This window comes from Leptodactylus fuscus, chromosome 6 (genome assembly GCF_031893055.1).
Source record: "Leptodactylus fuscus isolate aLepFus1 chromosome 6, aLepFus1.hap2, whole genome shotgun sequence".
Classification (NCBI taxonomy): Eukaryota; Metazoa; Chordata; class Amphibia; order Anura; family Leptodactylidae; genus Leptodactylus; species Leptodactylus fuscus.
The window spans coordinates 122,785,566-122,807,418 of NC_134270.1; the positions used below are offsets into that span (position 1 = coordinate 122,785,566).

General features: G+C 45.1%; 1 protein-coding gene across 1 annotated transcript in view; it reads left to right on the forward strand.

Moving 5' to 3' along the window:
- Positions 1 to 7,439: 7,439 nt before the first annotated feature.
- Positions 7,440 to 21,853, forward strand: part of JUP (junction plakoglobin) — a 43,389-nt gene continuing 28,975 nt past the window's right edge. Inside the window, exon 1 of the mRNA XM_075278277.1 lies at positions 7,440 to 7,555. The gene's annotated coding sequence lies outside the window, so the exon portion shown is untranslated. The remainder of the gene's footprint in view (positions 7,556 to 21,853) is intronic.

A 21,853-nucleotide genomic window follows, 5' to 3' on the forward strand; every position in this document is an offset into this window, starting at 1 on the left:
CGGGGACGCCACACCGGGAGAAGTTGAGACGGCTAGGGACGGCATAGTGAGGTGCCACAGTTGCCATCAGCTCCGGGAAGGCGGGAGTTTCAACAAGCCGGAACGCCAACCTCTCCTGGGCCAGCAGTTTAGCGATGTTGGCGTTCTAGGCTTGCGTGGGTGGGTGGTTAGCGGTGTATTTCTGCCGGCGCTCCAATGTCTGAGAGATGGTGGGTTGTTGTAAAGAAGCGCCTGATGGTGCCTTTGATGGTGCAGGAGAAGGAGATAAGACAGAAACAGGGGAGGATGAGGGAGAAGTCAACAAAGTGGCGGAGGCAGATGAAGTGATGTCCTGGCTCGTCCTCTGGAGTGCATCGCCAGCACTGTGAGCAGAGGCAGTGGCATGAACGGCGGGCGACGTTTGTCCTGCCGTTGCTGCCTGCCACTGATTCCATTGCTTGGATTCCAAATGACGGTGCATTGAAGTGGTGGACAGGTTGCTCTTCTCAGGGCCCCTACTCGATTTCGAGAGGCAAATTGTGTAGACGACACTATCTGTCCTCGGCGCATTCCTTGAAAAAACTCTACACCTTCAAGAAACGTGCCCTCGATGGGGGAGTTTTTCTGGGCTGGGTACAAAAGGGAACATCTTCGGACATTCCGGGTCTGGCCTGGCTTCGGCAAAGCAGCTGACCTCTGCCTCTGGACATGTCTCTGCCTCTAGCTACCCTTTTTGGTGCTGCACCTGCCTCAACATCCACACTACTTTCCCAGCTTGACATCTGCCTTGTCCAGGTGGGGTCGGTGTCCTCGTCGTCCACCACCTCCTCTTCCAACTCCTGTCTCGCCTCCTCCTCCTGCACAATGCGCATGTCAACTGGCTGCCCTGACAGCAACTGCGTCTCATCGTCGTCGATGAGGGTGGGTTGATGGTCATCCGCCACCAAATCGACCGGAGATGGAATGGAGGAGACTCTAGTGTTTGAGCATCTGGACACAGATACTCGTCTGTTAGGTCCGTGGAATCGCGAAATGGAGGGGCAGGTTGCGGTACAGTCAAAGGAAGGGAGAACAGCTCTGGGGAGCAGGGACAGTTGGGGTTATTGTTCTGAGAAGATTGGGAATTTTGGGTGGAAGGAGGACAAGACTGTTGGGTAAGAGGAGGTAGAGGCTGACTGGCTGGTGGACAATGTGCTTTAAGCGTTATCCGACAGCCATTGCAAGACCTGTTCCTGGTTCTCGGGCCTACTAATCTTTGTACCATTCAGCCTAGTTAATGTGGAACTTTTGTGCAAAGCGCAGAACTTAGGGCCCGCCTGATGTTAAGGGACACACGCTGGTACAAGGCTCAACTCACCCTAAGTGCCAAAAACACTGCTGGTGCAAGGCTCTACTCATGCCAAGGGCCTCAATCTCTGCTGGTAGCTCAGCTTAAGGTCATGTAACTTTGTTTGGAAGGGCTCATGTTAAGGGCTAGAAAAGTGAATTTTGGAAGGTCTTACCACATCACACACACACACACACACACACACACACACACACACACACTCAAAATGACAGTTAAGGGTGAGGGCTTTTGGAATTCCCATTGCCTATTCCATTTGTGGTTGTCATGGGGAACGTGATTTAAAGGGGTGGTTGTTACTGTTTGTTGAGCTTAAATTGGGGTTTGTGTCCATCCATTTGGGGAGTAAAGAAGGTTTCCAGGTATTTTCCCACTTTGATAGAGGTTTTTTTGAATGTGGAAAGTGTGTAGTTGTTAGGCAGTGATGTTGGGGTAATAGAGGGTCTTTGGTGTGTTAGATGCCCCCAGGCATGCTTCCCCTGCTGTCCCAGTGTCATTCCAGAGGTGTTGGCATCATTTCCTGGGGTGTCATAGTGGACTTGGTGACCCTCCAGACACGGATTTGGGTTTCCCCCTTAACGAGTATCTGTTCCCCATAGACTATAATGGGGTTCGAAACCCGTTCGAACACACGAACATTGAGCGGCTGTTCGAATCGAATTTCGAACCTCGAACATTTTAGTGTTCGCTCATCTCTAATGGAGACTAATCTAAAGTAAACAAGCAGTCATATTAAAAGATAAACAGCGGGAGAACTGCTTAAGTGGAAACAAACTTCAAGTTTCTTATTTTCACCTGCACTATTCATTTCATTAACAAAAAACAAAACAAAAAAAAAAAAAAAAAAAAACACCCTCTCACCAAGTATTCTACCAACACTCATTTTGTATCCTCTTTGACCCTGACATGAACTCCAACCAGGGCTTATTACTGTGGACCAGCCAGCTCTGACTGTGTAAACCCTTTTTGACCCATTCCTAGTAAAAATATACTGTATTTGTAAACTTTTTGTATGGCATGTAACTACTTAAAACTTACATTTTGTTGTAAGGGTTTTAAGGGGCAATATTCCTTAGACCCTCACTACCATTGACCTGGATGATAGACATTCAGATAGTAGTTTTCTTCTTACAAAAGCCATTAAAAACCAAGACACACTCATGAATGTAGATCTCTTCTCTCCGCAAACACACAGCATGCCCATATAAAGTAAAAAGAAACAGATTTATAAATAGAATATTTTTGTGGTTAAAAAAACAAAACAAAAACCCACAACATGTGGATGAGCAAATGCTCTAAAAATAAATTATATGAAGAAAAATACTGAGCCTAGAAGAGGAGAGGTCACCTGCATTCAGCCATCTTCAATACTAGAAGAGATGTGCACTGTATACTTAAACCTCTCAAACAGCTGTTGGTATAGTAGGTTGCATCACAAGAGCGCAGCAAAGGGGCTCCATCTTGTTGTATTGGAAAGGTCAATCTTGTTAAACCTTGATGCTTCTTCCATTTCACTTTGTTTTAATAGACTTCTCAGCTTCTCTGTCTGAAACAAAGGCATATGGTCACACAAGTGACCGTAAGACATGCGCACTACTTATAAGATAAAATAAATATGCACTGACAAATACCTGCATCCTTCCCTTCAGTCAGTCGTTACCTCTGTTGCCCTGTCTGTATACAGAGTGGCTGCAGTGGTGATGTCAAGTTGATGATTCCGCTGCAACCAAATACCACTCACCTGTATACAGGACTCCAGTCCCAAACACCAGGATGGGACTTAGGTTGGTCTTACACGGTCGTAATGATTTTACGCTCCGCAAGTTGCTGATCAGCAACATAGACATCGCAGATACCCGTAAACTGCCGCACTCGCCCATAGAGTTCTATGGGCGAGTCCGTGCAGTGCTGCAATTCACAGCCATTACGGACATGTTGTATAAATTGCGGACCACGGTTGCGGCCCGGCCACACCACGGATAAAATATCCGGTGGTGTAAGAGGCTGCATTGAATATAATGTGTCCGCAATTGAAAACCCTCAATTGCAGACCATTTTACATTACGCCTGTGTAAGACCAGCCTTATGGAAACAGACAAGCCAAGCCGCTCTATGCCATTTCTGTAACTTCCCTACAGGGGAATAGTTAATTTGTGCAGTTTCAAGACTTCAAAGTTACAAAGACAGGACTACTAGAAGTACTAGACTGTTTACAGAGCTCCTGCTCACCTATATGGGGTTATGGAAAGGTCATAAGGGCCAGTACACATCTACGTTCAGTATTCCGTTGAGGGAGTCCGCTTGGGGACCCCCCGAATGGAATACTGAACGCATTAAAAAGTGGTTAGCTAAGAAAGCACATGGACCCCATAGACTATAATGGGTTCTGAGTGTTTTCCGCACAAATCATAAAGAGAAAAGTGGTTTTCTCTGCACCTGATTTGTGCAGACACAGTGTGGAAAACGGTGGGGTCCGTGTGCTTTCTTAGCCAAGCGCTTTTTAATGCTTTTGGGATACCATTTGGGGGATCCCCAGACTCCCCGAACAGAATACCGAACATAGATGTGAACCAGGCCAAAGACAGCATTGCTCACCTGTTTCTGTAAGGCCAACACTGGTGATCAGGACTTGTGAGCAGGCATCTCCATCTCAGCAGAAGATTACAGGGATGGTTAAGGACTCGTTCACACAGGGCAAGAGGGGGCAGATTTTGGTGCTGTATCCTCCTCAAAATCCGCCCCCTCACAATAGAGGTCTATGCAGAGCACTAGCATTCTTTTTTCTGCTAGCGGTTTGTTCCCACTAGCGGAAAAAAGCAGCGAGCTGCCCTTTCTTCAGGCGGATTCCACGGCCGATTCAACCCCCTCGCGGCATCCTCCGGAGTAGGCCCAAATGAATGGGTCTAGTCCGGAGTGGGAAGGCACGGCCAACAGAAGCTGCAGCAGGCGCCTTTTGATCCTATTCTGATGTGGCTTCCCGCGTCAAAATTAGGACCAAAATAAGCAGTCCCTAGCCCTGTGTGAACAGGTCCTAAAACCCATTAACGCTGAGGAAGCCAAATGTTAGAATAGCAGGTATGTTATTCCTAAGCCAGCAAAGCACTATTTTTCCTGTCTGCTATACTGAAGGGATGTTTTGGGCCCCACAGCATTTTTATTATTGATGACCAATCCAAAAGGATACGTCACCAGTATCTGATCAATGCAGAGTCGAGGTGCTGGACCCCCTACCAATAAGCTGATCTGGCTGCCAGAAGCTATAGCGACGGACAAAGCTAGAAGAAGCACTGATCCTATTCAAGTAATAGGCCCAGAACTTCACTTGTAGTATCAGGTCAGTGGTTATATGGTTGCACCACTGCAGCTGGTAACACACTGTACCCAACCAGTCCTCTCCCAAGCTGCCGCCAAACTGTGCAGGACACCAGAAGACACCCACCAGTAGTAAAGAAGCTGCATCCAGCACACATTATCTATAGCTTCCAATACTCAGAGGCAGTTAAGTCTCCTGATCAGAGTCAGACTACAGTGATTAGATACAGAAGACCTATTGTGTGGATAAGGTCATCAGTATGAAAACTGTGGGAGGTCCTGAACACACCTTTAGGTCAAGGATACCATTGGCTGCAGTAGCAGTGCAGAATCTGGTAATTAACCAAACCCTAACCACACACCTCATGTATCCCTAGCCTTAAGTATGTTTTGTGGACCATCCAATTCCAAGGTAAAGGAATTCTACCATATTAGGTTAGGTCACATGGGACACGAGTCCACACCAAAGAAAATCTGTAGTGTATACCGTATATCCCATACATACCCTTCTCTGTCATTAGGATATGGGACACATACGTATATTTTTTTTTAATACACAGATTTTTATTTTTTTAAAATGTATTTACCTGTAAAGCACCATCATATTCTGCAGCGCTTCACAGACAGTGTCAGTCACTGTCCCATATAGGGCTCACTCTTCATTCCCTATCAGTATGTCTTTGGAGTGTGGGAGGAAACCAGAGTACTCAGAGGAAACTCACACAGACACAGGGAGAACTTACTAACTCCTTGCAGATGTTGCCCATAATTAGATTTAAAGGGATTCTACCACTAAAACACATTTTTTTCTAGTTACCACGTCGGAATAGCCTTTAAAAAGGCTATTCCTCTCTTACCTGTGGAAGTGCTCTCCGCCGCACGGTTCGTTCAAAATACCGGTTTGTACCGGTATGCTAATGAGTTCTCTTGCAGCGATGGGGGCGTCCCCATCGCAGTAGCAGCGATGGGGGCGTCCCCATTGCAGCTCGAAAACCGACCGCAGCGCCGCCTCTCTGGTCTTCTGTATCCTCCCCTTGCTTCTTCAGCGTACTGTCGGACGCCTGCGCAGTACGCTCTGCCGCACTATGGCTGGGACCGCAATTTCGCACATGCGCAGTACGTTCTGCAACCTTCGCCGAACAGAGCGTACTGCGCAGGCGTCCGACAGTACGCTGAAGAGGCAAGGGGAGGATACAGAAGACCAGAGAGGCGGCGCTGCGGTCGGTTTTCGAGCTGCAATGGGGACGCCCCCATCGCTGCTACTGCGATGGGGACGCCCCCATCGCTGCGAGAGAACTCATTAGCATACCGGTACAAACCGGTATTTTGAACGAACCGTGCGGCGGAGAGCACTTCCACAGGTAAGAGATGAATAGCCTTTTTAAAGGCTATTCCGACGTGGTAACTAGAAAAAAAAAAATGTGTTTTAGTGGTAGAATCCCTTTAAACAAGACTGTGGCCCAGATTTTCTGTTGTGGTTGTAACCAGGGGTTGAGTTCAATCTTTTTAACAGGTTTTGTGGGGGTGGTGTGGGTGAAGGTTGTACAATTGTTGTAATATAGTTGTTCCGCAATAGTACATCTGCAGGTGTCCAACAGTCAGGCGCCCGCCCGCCCCCCCAGATCAGCTGTTTCAAGACAGTGGCCATGGGTTACATTAACATGCAGGGAGCCACATTGCTCACCCTATGTACAATAGGAACCGCTGTATTAGCTAACCCACCACGGCATGGCGGCTCCTAGCGCCTTAACATTTCAGATAACCATGTTGTCTGGGAACAGCTGAACTGCAGGGGTCCTGACTGTTGGACTCCTACTGATGTAATGTTGATCAATAATAGAAAGGAGAATAAACCCTTTAATATGCAATATAGTGGCCCCATCAGGATCTGTCCCTCATACAGTGGCCCCATAGTGTCACCTCAGTACTTACCTCTCCGCTCCGGGAACATTGCTTTGATATGTCATGTACGATTGCAGAATGGAGCATGCGGGGCTGGGGAACAGAGAGGTAAGTACCGCATTGAAACTTACCCCTTACACCCCATAGCAAGTCAGCAGCAGCTCTAGCAGTAACTGGAGCAGGTCAGGGCTCCTAATTTTACCAGATCAGCTGCAGCCCCCACCACCCCCAGTTAGGACAAGGCTCAGGTGTGTAAGTGTGCTAGCTTTTGCACATATGGTTGAGTTAAAGGCATGACCTGAAAGCACCAAGACTATTATAAAGTCATGGCCAACTAAAATGTGGTGTATAGGTAGCTGTGACGTAGCTTTAGACTGTCTAGTGTATACACATTACCAGCCATTGTGAGAAGTCTGGCGCATTGTCAGACCGCCTGTATAAGGTTACAGAGTGAACCTGGGCCAATGTCCTCCATGTGCAGGGCTCAGCCTGGCCGCTCTATGACTGGGCCTGTCTTATTAGCTGTCTGACTGGCTGGCCACATAATGACTAACCTCTGACTCACCAGCTCATTGCTCCTTACCTGCCCAGGTGAAACCATAACGTCACCCTAAGGCGGAGCCCACATAACAAGTATCTAGGCGGCCGAAGCCTCCTATAGGCTCAGCTTGATTTAAATGACATGAATGATAGCCAATCGGATTCTACCCTGTGAACTTATAACCAATCATAAGTCAGAAAAGAAGAAGAGCGTAAACGTCAACCAATGAGATCCAGTGTGGGCGGGCAGATCCTGGAAGGTGGTGGAATGATTGATGTATGTACCGTCCAATAACATAACAGGAAGGTGCGGTAGGTGGGCGGGGACAGAAGAGGGGCGGCTCCTCATTGGCTGGGAGGGGGTGTCGCTGTCAGCTAGCGCTGTGTTGGGGTTAGTTGTTGGAGCGCTCGGGCTTGGGTGAGTCCGGAGTACAGTGCGAGGACACAGGCGCTTCTTCCAGCGACTTTCAACGCAGGGTAATAACCGCAACCATTTTCTGTGTGCACTGCGGCTTGTTCCTTTGTGTGTTGCCCTTGGGGAGGGAGGTGACTGTGTGCATGTGCGTTACCTGTGCGGACGAGTCTGGGAGGACACTGGCCATTACACCCTGCACTAGGCTTCTGTAAGTGGCTTCTTCACCTATGGGCTGGAAATTGAGGTTTTCCAGCTGTTTTGGAGCACTACAACTCCCAGCATACCCTTACAACAGGTTAGAGTTATGGCATGCTGGGAGTTGTAGTTATCCCCGACCTGCACAGCCATTCTCAGGTTATTCTGGGTGTGTACAGGATGTATGTACAGTATATATGTAATGTGTGTGTGTGTATGTATATATATATATATATATATATATATCACACGATTATAATATCTCTTATGGATCTTATATTATTACATGGCCATATATTTTTTAATGAATGGGCGTGGTTACTATGCATATTTAATGCAGAATATGGCTATAATGTGTGTTTGTACTATAATTGTGGCAGACATGTATGGTGCTAGGATTCATGCCCTAACCTAAGAGTTGTTAGCCATGATCATTGACATAATGCATATCCTCCAGCCATGTATATTGTATATAGGTGACATGCAGATATAGCAGAGCTGACTTTGTTATTCCATTATATAAAGCTGTATTGTTAATGGGCTGTTTAGTTGTCCTTCCTTTCTATGTAAAGCTTTAGGATCTCTGTGTGCTGTGCTGCTCACCCCAAATCTTCTGTTCATCTGTTTATTCTTTTACAAGTGCCCTTTGCCCTCCCGTAACAATCTGTGACCTTCATTGTAAATGTCTGGAGCCTTATTAGTCTGTGTTTTGTGCACTTGTGTAAAATCATTATGGCAAGAGTGCAGCTTCTGACAAACTCGGCTCTGCTACCTCTGTAGTCTCCTCCTTGCTCTCCTACATTGTAGCATGTCTCATTTCTTTGTATGACCTCATTGTGGGCTGGCATTGCTTCCTTTGTGATCACTCTTTACCTGTGATCCCATAATTCCTGTATTATATGGTATTTGGGGGGTGTTGTATGTTTTGCTGTATGTATCATATGTTATTTCCGTATATATTGTATCCATGTGATGACAGGCAGCAGATCTATTATTTCCACTCCTGGCTGTCACAATATTGGTTTTCAGGCCCCATCCCGGAGGCTGTTCTGTCAATATAGGGTGTACACTGTACACCCCCTCCGCCGGCAGGAACACAGCGCATCCCCTTTTTGTGCTCTGAACTTTGCACATTGTGTTTGGGCAGGGCCTCCGCCCACATACCCACTGCCACTAATGGGAATATTCTGTAAAGTAACCAGCTTTTATTTGCTGATCGAGCAGGACAATGGCTGTTTGTGTGGGGGGGAGATTCTGCCTTTGTCATCAGTCGGAGCATGATCTAGGCTGCTGGATGGCTTGGGGCAGTGTTTTGTTTGTGTGTGATGGATATATGTGTTAGTATATGAGGGCAGGCATCAATTACCGACATAGTGGGTCTGTTCATTGAAGATTTGGAATAATAATGGAGTCTGAATTTGTTAAAGGGGTTGTTAAATGTGGCTAATCCCCATTCAGAAGAAGGGTGGTCCAGCAGATCCGCTGCAGAGACCCCCAGGTAGCCAGACATGTTCCCTTCCCATATGTTCCCATATGTGCCATTATATGTTGCTTGTTTAACTGAATAAGTAATCATATACTGTATGGCTATTACAAGTCCTCTGACTAATACACTGTCTACCAATAAGTATTTGGCACCTGTGGTCTGAGGGGCAATTACAGCCTCAACCCTCCGGGGCATGCTTTCCACAAGTCCTTGTATGACGGCTAGTGGTATTTTATTCCATTCGGCTTGGAGAACTTCTTTCACCGATTTTGGGCAGCTGCTGCTGCACCCCTTAGTTCGGTGATCCAACTCGTCCCAGAGGTACTCAATAGGGTTCAAGTCTGGCCAGTCCAGTCGGTTAACCTGATTGTCACTGTACCAAGCCATGGTAGACCTCGCTACATGACAGCTGGCATTGTCATCCTGGAAGTAACATTGGTCCAACCCATAGAACCGCCATAATGTAGGAAGCACACTGTTGTCTAAAATAGTGCAATAGGCGTCGCGTTCAGTTTACTATGCACAAGGGTCCATGCCAGGAGAAACACCCCTAGACCATAACTCCACCTCCACAGAACTTCACTTATTGGTAGACAGTATAGAAGAGAGTCCTAAGCAAAGAATCCCCCTCCCCCCATTCCAAATTATAGGAAACATTTTAAAAGAAAAACAAATACAGCTTTTATAGAATAAATCATCCAGTGGCAGTCTATTGGTTTTTGTTTTGTTTGTTTGTTTGTTTTTTACAGGAGTTCCCCTTTAAATGAACCTTGGTTTGCCAACTTCAGTAAGATTACCAAGTACAACCAGCACAGGGTACAGCAATAACCAATAGCAATAGGTTTGGTAGTAGCCTGTATTCTGCTAACAGATGTGTTGGCGTATTAGGCGAGCAAGTCTCTACCAAAGTGGTTGTTAGCAGGAAATTTTGTTTAAGAAAAGTGGCATAATGGGTTAAAAAGTAAAGAAGCATCACTCTGCTTTTTGGGCACCCTTCTGTTCTCTGCTCTGCTCCCATCCCTTTAGACACAGAGGAAATACTACTCAGTGGGGTGGGTGTTTTTTAGGGAAGCGGAGACCAGTGGGCGCCTGGTAAGTTTTGGAACCTACTTTGAGCTCTTTGCCAGAATGTTTTTTTTCTTGCTGGACAACTTCTTTTATTCTTAAATCTCTAAAGAGGTCACTGAAGGTGAACTTCCATTTTGGAAACTTGATAACAGAGTCTGCAGTACAGTCTGGACAAGCATCAATACATGGTAATGCGTTACATAGCTCCCTTTTTCATATAAAGATATATGGACATCATATGGGGACACCCATATGTGAATAAAGCTGCTTAGTAACAGAAGGTTCAACTTTGATGGACCCATCCTATATGGCCAGCCATAGCATTCCCTAGTTCATAATCAGTGGTTTTAGGGTCCATTCACACAGAGGAAAATGGTGAGGAATTTGGTGTGGAATTTCAGCAGTGAAAAAAAGCCTCCCATTGACTTCAGTGGGTTCCTTTTTCTGCTGAAGTCAATGGGAGGCTTTTTTTTCAGCACTGAAATTCCACACCTAATTCCTCACCATGTTCCTCCGTGTGAATGGACCCTTAAGATGCTGATACATCTTTGGTAGCTGTTTCCTCCAGCTCCCCCACACCCTATAAAAGCTTGGCTAAACCAAGTGTTGTTAGTGGGAGGAATATGGTGCACCTATGGAGGTGACTTATCTCCACCTTGAATTTCAGTACTAGGCCCTTTTATTTTGTGTTTGATCTTTCCTGCCTGTCTCATGTGTAGGCCCCCATACACATTAAATTTTGTTCAAATCTAATGAAATATAGGGTTGTTTAGAAGCCAAACTTGGATTACTGGCTTCATTTTCATGGTGATGGCCCCTGTAAGACATTTTGAGGAGTCCCTCCTCCCTTCCCAACTGATCACACTCTTGTATTTTGGGGGATCTTACTCTTTTAGGAATGTAAATTGTAGGACTAGGGTTCTGTATAATTGCTGAGCTCCTCATGGGGTCCTGCCTGAACTCCTCTGTGTACAGCTGTTCCTCTAGTGCTAGAACAGAGAACGCAGTGGTTGCTTACAAATAGGGAACACGTGTGGCGCTCGGTTAATGAGGTCATTAGATTTGCTTTTTATTTTTATTTCCTCCCCCCTCCGTAATGTCTCAAATATGGGACTTGTCACCACAACTTGTAGTGTTTTCCTTGATTCTAAATATGGCGCAGCAGGGGTTAACACTGCTGGGCTTTCCATATCTCATCCATGTGAGAAATTTCAGGGTTACTCCCTAGTTTAGTCATGGGAAGGTTTCTCACTACAAAGAGTAATCAGACAAGGGCAGGGTCTGGGGCGAGGCCGAGACGCTACCAGGTTATAGCAATGCTATAGGAAGCTGAAGGCAGCTGGGCGTTGCTGGCTTGAGGAAGGCTTGCCCTGGGTGACTAGCCCGTAATCTCGCTCACTGCCTTACCTGGAAGGAGAAGCTGAGTAAACACTTTGAGCAGAGTTTCTGTTGACGCTGAAGTCTGATTTGCTAGAAGCCAGATGTTTCCATCCTTCTCCTGCACGTTGACCTTGCACACCTTGCTTGGTCCAATGTAGTGAATCCCCTGATACTAGCCTAAAATATTTGAAGGTTTCCTCTGTGAATATAGATGAGTGTCCAATGATAATCTGAGTGATCCCTGTCACTGTGACTACCATTCAGAAAGTGAAGCATTACACCAAAGTGTACCATTTTGTGTCTGATAGTTCCTATTGTCTAGTCATAAGGTGTGTACTATAGGTAATGTTTTATGGCTGATAGCATCTGCACTCCAGGTGTGGAGAGTCCTCTCAGTAGTGTGTATGGAAAGGGGTTGTCCAGAGCAGACAGACTCTTTAAGAACTGAGCACTTGGAGAGATTTCCCTTATAATACCCCGGAGACTTGCTGTGCGGACACTGTGGCCTGTCGGTATTCCAGAGGATCACAGTGATATTTTGCAAACTAATATTTGTCGTAAAATCGCTCCATTACTGTAACCCACAGTATTTCGCTGTTAAGCTTGAAAGGATTAGAAGTGCGCCCTTTAATTCCTTTTGCCCTTTCATCTACTGCATGGATCGGTTGGGTAAAGGCATGCTAAGGACTATTCCGGTTACAAGAAGTTATCTGTATCCTGTTGATAGGGAATAGCTTGTCAATTGGTGGGGGATTGATCATTGGGACCCCCACCGATCACAGTGGGGTGTTTGGCACTCAAATTTAGTGACTAGTCTGAAATAGGCACGTTTCCAAGTTGCTGCTACATTCGAAACATCCCAGATCTAGTGATCGGTGAGGGTCCCCCTACCGATCAGTATGTTTTCACAGAATACATTAAACCCCAACTTCTGGCTGCAATCCTCTAGAAACATTGTCTTCCAGTCTGATAGACTGAGCTGCAATACCGTTGACAGCCTATATACCAGTGGGGTCATCATTACTGGAGGAAAACAGCCATGTCTGTCCCATAAACAGCATTTATATTGGCACAATGGTCACCCATGCACTTCAGGGGGCCCCTATTCCTATCGCTGGTCGGTGGAATTACAGTTTTATGGAAAAACCATATTACTGAAATCTGATTAAATTTCTATTCAGTGATTTTGATCAGTTACTGGCAGAAGTGGGTGACAACCAAAATGGCGCCTTTACATCTCCCACAGGCTTTTGGCTGGCAAGCCTCCCCCAGTCTTCTCACTTTTTATAGCTACGTAATTGTTATGTTGACGCCATAAAAGTTAGGTGACACTCCTTATGTAATGTCAGCCATATTGGTGCCACCCAGCTTTCCCATTAGCCATATGTTGGAGCAGCTACCGTGGCAGCATTGGAGACTCGTGTGTCATAAACCATATTGCCTCCCTATTGTTTTGCTGTTATTAGCCGGCCCATCCGTATACGCACAACCTCCAGTTTTGGCAGCCGCAGCCTCCCCAGGCAGTTGCAGTACATTTGCGCTGGCTATTTTTGGCACGGCCGTCCTGCCAGTTGGAATCTTTTTGTTTTGCTTTTCAAACAAATGGAAATTCTTTTCCTGGCAGCTTCTGCTGCGTCTGAAATCTGATTTCATTGTGTTCGGTGCGATGCACTTCCTCGGTTTTAACCCTTAGTGTATCCAAGCTCTCATTATGCTGTGATCACATACATTGCAAATGGGCAAAGTTATCACATTGGCATCTAAGCCACATTCAGGGCACCAGTAAACCTTATCGTGTCTATTATGCTGCTTTCTTGTGAAACAAGATGGATGGAAGAAGTTATAGCTCTCCTCCCCCACCTTGTATTTGTCTTGAGATTTATGGTAGTCAGGTTAAAAGGCTAGAATTCTTTTGCTAAGCTTCTGTCAGCAGTTCGACACAGTGGCCAGAAGAAGTTGCCAGTGGATATTTTCAGCCATAAGTGTGGGAATTTCCTAATTTCGGAGTCATTCTTGTATGGGTCCCCAAAAAGGCTTTATTGTGTAAGGCTGAGGCCCCATGTTGCGGAAACGCAGCTTTTTTGTTGCAGATTTAGTTGTTTTTTTGAGTAAAAGTCAAAAGTAGATTGAGCAAAAGGTAGAAGTATAAGCACTTTGGCTCAAAAAAGTGCAACAAAATCTGCAACAAGAAAAAGCTGCGTTTCCGCAACGTGAGGCCTTAGCCTAAAGGTCCTAATAATGCATTCACACGATGTATTTTGGCTCATAATCTGGCACGTCTACGCCGCGTGAGCTTTTGCAAGCCGTATACGCTCCCATTGATTTAAATGGGAGCCGGGATGGTATACGCGGTGCTATTTTGCGGCTGTGATTTTGTGGCTGCAAAATCACGGCTGCAAAGTAGCGCCGCGTACACGATCCCGGCTCAAGCCTCAGGTCTTCATACATGTACTAGTTCAATACTTTTTAGTTGAAAACGATGTAAAGTGTGACTGATATGACTTGAGTTGCATTATTGTCTCGCTTTGGATGTGACCAGAGCAGAGTACAAACTTGGGAGTAGTCTGTACTCTGTAGTTGGACATGTGAACACAACCGTGCCTCTGCGTGACTGTTTTCTGAGCGCTCATAATACAGCAGGATCACTTTAGCTATGGTTGTGAGTAGAGCGTCCAGCTCTCGTAGCATGCTGGGAGTTGTGGTTAGGTGATTGCCTGAGAGTCGCAGTATGAAGATCTATAGTTCAGATTCTGTTCTGCTGCTGGTCACCCTAAAATCTAAGGACGATGACATGAGCGCCGATTCCGTTGGCTTCTGATCTGGACAAGACAGGTTTGCCTTGCAAATTATATCAGGAACTAATCAAATGATGTCAGGTGCAGGTGTGTTTGTATAGGGCAGGCGGCAGCAGATGTCGTCCCTGGCGCTCTTACCCAGGATTCTCACCCACTCCTCCGATGGCACTCTTTGGTTAGTGACATAATATGGCATCCGTAGGAGTGAAACTTCACATGACAAAAGCAGTGATGTGTTCTCCAAGATGACATCACATGGTCACCATCGCTTTGAGCCACCTTACAGACTTCTGCTATTGTCCTAATCATCTGAATGGGCCTTCCCGAAATCTGTGTCCTTGCTGCAGGAATGGCGTCATTCAGATACATGGAACAGGTTTTCAGTTGCAGGAAATCTGCCCCATGTGAATTCTCCTTTAAAGGGAGCCCAGAATACTAAAGAGACCAGCAATGGTGAGGTAGACTGTGAAAAAAACTTTTAGGTTGAGACTCTCTAATTTTTTTTTCTTCAGATTTTGATAGAATTTTGTATTCTTTTTAGCCAAAGCCAGGAATGGATTTAACCGAAAGGTGCAGTGTTATGCTGAGTTCACACTGAGTTTCTTGGACTGGATTTTGACGTGGAAGCCGCCTCAGAATACTCCTCCAAAAAACGCCTCCCACTGCACCAGCATCCAGTCGCAGCATTACGCTCCGGATTAGGCGTCAAATTCCAGTCCAAAAAACTGAGTGTGAATTTAGCATTAGGATTTCCTTTTGAAAGCAGGTCTTGCTTTGGCTCAGAAAATCGTAGCAAGAAACATTAGGATGAGGCCACACATTGTGGAAACGCAGCCTTTTGGCCTTTGCAGAAGAAAAAACTGCTGCGGAAATACAGATTTATTATGCATAGTAGAATATTTTTATGCAAATCAGGATTTTGTGTTCCACCGTCACTACTTTCATGAATAGTGGGTGTGGTGAGGGGCAAGAAATGTGGTGTAAATGAGGCAGGAAATATATGGCAGCTCTGAGCAGGCGTACATTTTCCACCAGGTTCATGGCCCGGCAGAAGTTGTGCCTCAGGCGTGCGTCTTGTCCTAGAAGAGGCACACCCTCTGCTGAATCAGGTTATAAAGATTAACGCCAGTCTTCGTAAATTTGGCGCAATTTTTGAAAATGCAGTAGGTTAATTTTTCCCATAGGCTTGTGTGGGTGTGGGGGAAGCAAAAATACAAAATGCAGAGGAAAAGTCATGCAAAATGTAAACTTTTTTTTTTTTTTTCTCCTAGCTACAATTTCAATTTTTTTGTATTCCACATTATTAGCTGCTGTTCACTACTTAGACTTAATGGATTTCATAGAAAAGTACATAATATACCTGTAGGGGGGCAAACCTACAAAGGGACATCCAGATTATATTGAGTATATTGAGTCACATGCTGGTTACAGAGTAGATAGCAGAAAGGAGTTGTACATTCTTTGTGTGTGTTTGTGCTATTTCTGTCAAGTTTCCATTTTAGCAAAAACTCTAGAATGTTTCATTATTTGTCGTGATCTGTACCCAGTTGGGAGCCGTTGACCCGCTCTGTAGTCACCGCAGAACTTTAGCGCTGCAATTCTTGTATGTTTTTAGGCGTTTTTGCTGCTCGTAGCCCCTGTGGCTGTATAGTGACTGCACCCATTGCTCACATTGTTTTGCTTTCTTGTAAACTGGAGGGGGGTGGGAGGCAGAAGGCCCCCACATCAACCTGTTTTCAGACTGCATTCACATTCCTCACATTCTGACAACAGGGGCCCGGCCTCCCTTTACCCTGGAGTGTCAACAAGCAAAACTGCCCAGCCCAGCCTGGAGCTTGTATGTCCATGCTGATCTAGGTATGGGGTAATGGGCATGCTGTATTTGGTATTCACTGTTAAGGCGGCCAGGGATGGCAAAATGTGCCCGCAACCTGTTTTTCAGCTATTTTTCCACATTGTTGCATGTATGGAAAGATCTACATATCCATTACAGATTTTGTTGCTGTGTATCATTGCTTATGTAGCGGAGTATACAATATTTAACATGCTTTGCGTTGCAGTTCCTTGCCTTTTTCAAGATCTCTGCATATAGGCAGTGAACTGAATCGTCCCTAGATCCAAGTGAAACCAGTTCACATCCCATTATTGTATTATTACTGATACACTGTGACAAGTCCTGCACTTGAACTTTTCGTTACACAGTGCTTTAGCGAGTTGGGGGCACAATGGATGCGCTTCCTTGCTGTGGCCTGTGCCGCTTTTCCAGAAACTGCACCAGACTTGTCTTGGCTGTTTCTGGAATTATAGTATAGTCCCATTTCCTGAATGGCGTTTAACAACAATACCATACACTGGCCATAGATCGGAGTGGCGCTGTTTTTAGAAGCCTTTGACATGGCAATATTGGGTTAATGGGCAGCATTATTTTTCATGTGCCAAGTCCTGCATACTGCACTCGCAGCATTTGTTGTGACTTGTGCCATTGACCAGTTGGTACGCCGCTGCCCTCTACAGCTTTCAGCAGATGACCACAGCGCAGGCTGTATGGCAACCTTCTACTTTAATGCTATCAATACGTCTGTGACTGACAAATTGTCTTTTAAATTGCGCATATTGACCTGTGGATGTAATTGCCGTCAATACCTGGCAGCGGCTGATAGGAGTATATAGATTTTTGGGCTCTGCCGTCTCCACCTACTTGTGTTTTTAAGCTTCGAAAGTGACAATTAATAGATTCTGGGAGGTGGCGGTGTCTCCGTGAAAATGATGGGAAACTGCATATTCATCAGAATGCCTGTGTGTAAACGCGTCTAACCGGAGAGGTCACATTTTCAGGCTTGTTACTTCAAGTAAGTCTCAAGCTGGCAGCAAGTCAGACTATATAATATACATATAATATGCACTGTACTACATCTGCAGAAAATCCCTATTCTGTTTTTTTATGTAACCCCCACAAAAAGGTTTTAATGTATTTAACTATTTGTTTCGAGAAAAGCTAATCATTCTGTCCACTATGAGAGCATGTTCACACGGGGTTTTTTTTTCAGGCGGATTTTGACATGGAAATCGCCTCCCATTCATTTCAGTGGGAGTCTCATTTATCCGGGCCTAATCAGGAGTGGGATCCCGTTGTGGCTAGCCATGCGAAAAAGCCACACGGCGGAAACCTTTTCCGCCATGTGAACTTACTCTTAAAGGAGTTGCCCCATCACGATGCCTTCTAGGTTTTATGGACATCATGGAGGAGAACACCTCTAGCCAAACACTTTAATGCTAAAGATGTTGCCTAACAACTTTCCCAGACTACTGAATGGCAGCCCAGTGTGGTTATGTACAGATACTGTTTGGAAGCCCATGCTTGTAGTCGTATTATTGTTCTTTATTTATAGAGCACCATTAATTCTATAGCACTGTACATTTGAGTGTTACGTACAATACACAATGGGCTTACAATCTATGAGGAAAGGGGTATAGAGACATTAGGTGAGGGTAGAAGTTGCTCAGACGGTGGTGTGTTGACAATTGTAGGTTGTAGGCCTTCCTGAAGAGGTGAGTCTTCAAGGTCTTCTTGAAGATTGCGATAGTGGGTGATAGTCCTATGCATCGGAGAAGTCTTGGAGACAGTTGTGTGAAGAGTGGATAAGAGCAGGGAGGTTTTGAGAGGATTGGAGGTTACGTGTGGGCAGGTAGCGTCAGATTAAGCCAGAACTTTATGGAAGGGGCAGGTTATAGTGGATAGCTTTGTGTTTCGGCTTTAGCTAGTCAATGGTCGATAAGTACCTAGTGAAGGGATTGGCAGATGCTGCCAAAAACAGAAGGGGGATTAAGCAAATGGCAGAGTTTAGGGTAGACTGTAGGGGGCCAGAGCACTTGCTGGGAGGATATTTTTGGTGTAGGTATAAGTTATATGACGCACATACACATATATGGGCCCATAATGTATCTCTCTTATTCTCCCCCAGAAGCAATACTTCCAAGGGTAAAATATGGGCCATATGGCATCGCCAAGCTCCAGCTTTACAGAGTACAGTAGCGACTCTCTCTGCCATCATACAGGTTCCTTGCATTGAGCAGATCTGTGGAGAAACTCATTGCAGAATCGACTTCAGGTCTTATTGATGCAGATTTCAAATCCCTGATGGAAAAATCTGTAAATCGGCAATACAGACTGTATACTAAAATAAATAGGGCGTACTTCACTCCAATTTTTATGTGGGATATTCTAAAAAAAAAAAAGTGTGTGAATGTACACAACAGTGAATTGTTAAGGGCCTTCTTTTTCACATAGACAATTCCTATGTGAAACATGCATAGGGTTGTGCTATAGTGAATAATCTATTTTGGGATGTTGTCAATGACCACAAAATGACTTTGACATAGTAAAGTTTATGACAGCCTGTCATATATCCCACAGCTCAGCACCCCCAAGCTTATATTATTGCCTTGTAATGAATAATGTATACTTTGCCCAACACAAATGACTTATTAGGGCGCTTGACCCGCCGTGCAGTAGGAAGCTCTCGTGGCTGCTGCCCTCCGCTTAGTGCAGGCGCGGTGGCTGGTTCAGGGTTACATAATGCATTTACTAGCTGTATATAAGCAGTGGTTGTCAGATGCATTGTGTGCTAATGGATTAGGAATGGTAGAAAGGTCTAGTGAGGCTCTCCATCTCTATAAGAGCAGAAAGCAAAGCACCAGCGTCCAATTAAATAGTCGTCCTATGCTGAAGCCTGTAATTCTTCTGCGGATCCGAGGCCATTATCCAGATTTATGTACATTTCTCACCACGTACTTTGCTGCTGGGCGGAGTTGTTCTAGCGTGTCTGTGCTGAATACTTGCTTGATATTTTAGTGCTGAGCTAGTGCATGTCTGTATGGTCTCCATTTCTCTCCCTGACATATTCCAGACCGACTTGGTGAGAGAATGGCTCCTTGTATTGAAATCTCTTTATATAGCTCTTCTTAGGACAGCGGTGAGCTCTTGCAGCATTTTAAGACGGGGGTCCCAGCTCATGTTGGCGTCATCCAAGTCCATTGTCCCTCCATTCACCTCAAACAAATATTGACCAGCTAGAATTGTGGGAACCAGGTCGAGGGATGAAAAAGCGCAGGTCTTCGTGTTGGTTTGCCCACCTGTGATGGCCCTCTTTGTTGTTTGCCCCTTCCTTTTTTTCTGCTAATGTACACCCATTGCTGGCTTTAGATTTTAATGGGGCTCAGTATTTATGCAGCATAGATGACATATCATGATATTGACCCTTGGTTTTTACCTGTCTTATTTTTTTATCTCCATCTCACAATATGAAAGGGTTCGCAAACCCTAAAATTAATAATCTGCCCTTCTTGTCTAGTCTGTTGCAAAGTGTCAGCTTTTCATTTTTTGACATTTAAGCTCGAAGAATTTCAACCAGCTTACATGATACATCATTGCACCAAGCTGGTCGTCGGTTTTGCAGCAACTTCAATATAGATTGTGAGCCCCATATAGGGATCGCAATCTACATTTTTTTTCCCTATCAGTTTCTTTGTAGAATGGGAGGAAATCCACGCAAACACGGGGAGAACATACAAACTCCTTGCCGATGTTGTTCCTGGCGGGATTCAAACCCAGGACTCCAGTGCTGCAAGGCTCTAGCGCTAACCACTGAGCCAATGTGTTGCCCCCACTTCAAGTATTTTTGTCTGGTAATATGGGGTGTGCTATGTGAAGCTTTATCGGAGAGATTGGTTGTTAGGTTGTGTATCTCTAGCATCCACATTGTTAGGCATGGTTCAGATGTTTAGCTTAAATTTGGATTGGCACCTTGTAGGTGAAGAATAGGAAATAGCAGATTGTCAGCTGTCTAGTTATTCCACTTGTCCATATTCCTACGTTTGTATTATGGCAGCAATATCGCTGCAATTCTACTAAAACCAAACGCACTCTATGGAGATTCATGTTCTGTGGTCTGTGTCCTGTGGCCACTTCACACTTGTACTACAGGAAGTATTGCAGAATATTAGCATGATGTCACAACCATGAAGGGAGATTACTATATTGCCATGCAGAGTCTGCAGCGTAAAAATAAAATCATTATTCTTAACTAAATTATACAATTATTGATATTGTATAATAACACACACATATATATATATATATATATATATATATATATATATATATATTTGCATAGAAACTCAATCACTGACTTTTGCGTGAATTGGAGCAGCTTCTGTCGGGCCACCACTGTCAGTCCTTTTCCTAAATTCCCCCCTCCCCCCATCAGTATGTCTTTAGAGTGTGGGAGGAAACCCATGCAAACACGGGGAGAACATACAAACTCCTTGCAGATGTTGTCCTTGGCAAGATTTGATCTCAGGACTCCAGCTCTGCAACCCTGTGGTGCTAACCACTGAGCCACCCACCGTTCTGCCTTCTGTCAGCCATTTTTGAAAGAGTTGGAGTCAGGCTGCGAAAAAAATCAAAGTAAGTGTTTTGGCCTGCTAACTCTACAGCCTTGTTGCCATTGACCCCAAACGGTGGCTCTCCAGCTGTTATGAAACTCCATGTCCCTTCCTGTGGCGGTCAGGGAATATTGGAGTTTTACAATAGCTGAGAGCCACAGGTTAGGAAGCACTGCTCTAGATCTATCAATATATATTAAATATATATAGTTTTTTCTCCCCTCTACTGGTTGTCTTGGTATTGATTCAGTACATGGGTTTCTCCAGACCTGAAAACTTGAACACCGTTTTGATTGTCCTAGGGACACATTACAGCATGGCACGATTTGTTAACCTGTTCCCTCCCAAGGGGTCCATAAACAGATTAGAACCATCACTCTAATTAAAATATCTTGCAACCGCATGGGCACAATTTCCACTTGCTCTTGGTTTATACCCAAACATCTGCAGCTTAGCATCTGTTTTAGCCGCACTCCACTGCCTTAATCTCTTGCAGCAGGGAAGGAGGTGATTGTACTGTAATTGCTGTTCAGTGGGATGGAAGAATGGCTCGTGTGACCTTATGAGACCTGAACGTACACAGGACCTTATAGGAAAGCACCATAACCCCTATACAGATGGTAGATGATGGCTTATTTGATCAAATGGTATCTCAACTAATACAAAGTGCTTGCAGCAAATGGTCCAGAATGTTTGTCGTGATTGTTTTAGATATTTTTCACTAAGCTGTTGTTGACTTCAGCTTCGAATGGGCTTGCCTCCTCCAAAAATGTCACCGATTTCTGGACAACCATTTTAACCTGGTCATATACTCTGTGATCAGGATAAAGCAGTTGGTGTACCGAGCTGATCAATGGAGCAGTTAGTGTTGTCTTTTGGGTTGGTCCCTTGTTAGAGAGACTATCTCGTTGCGTTGTATCGGGTTAGATCAACAGCAGTTCTTCCAACAACCCCAATACGGGGAAGTACAAAAATACAGAGGTATGACCGGC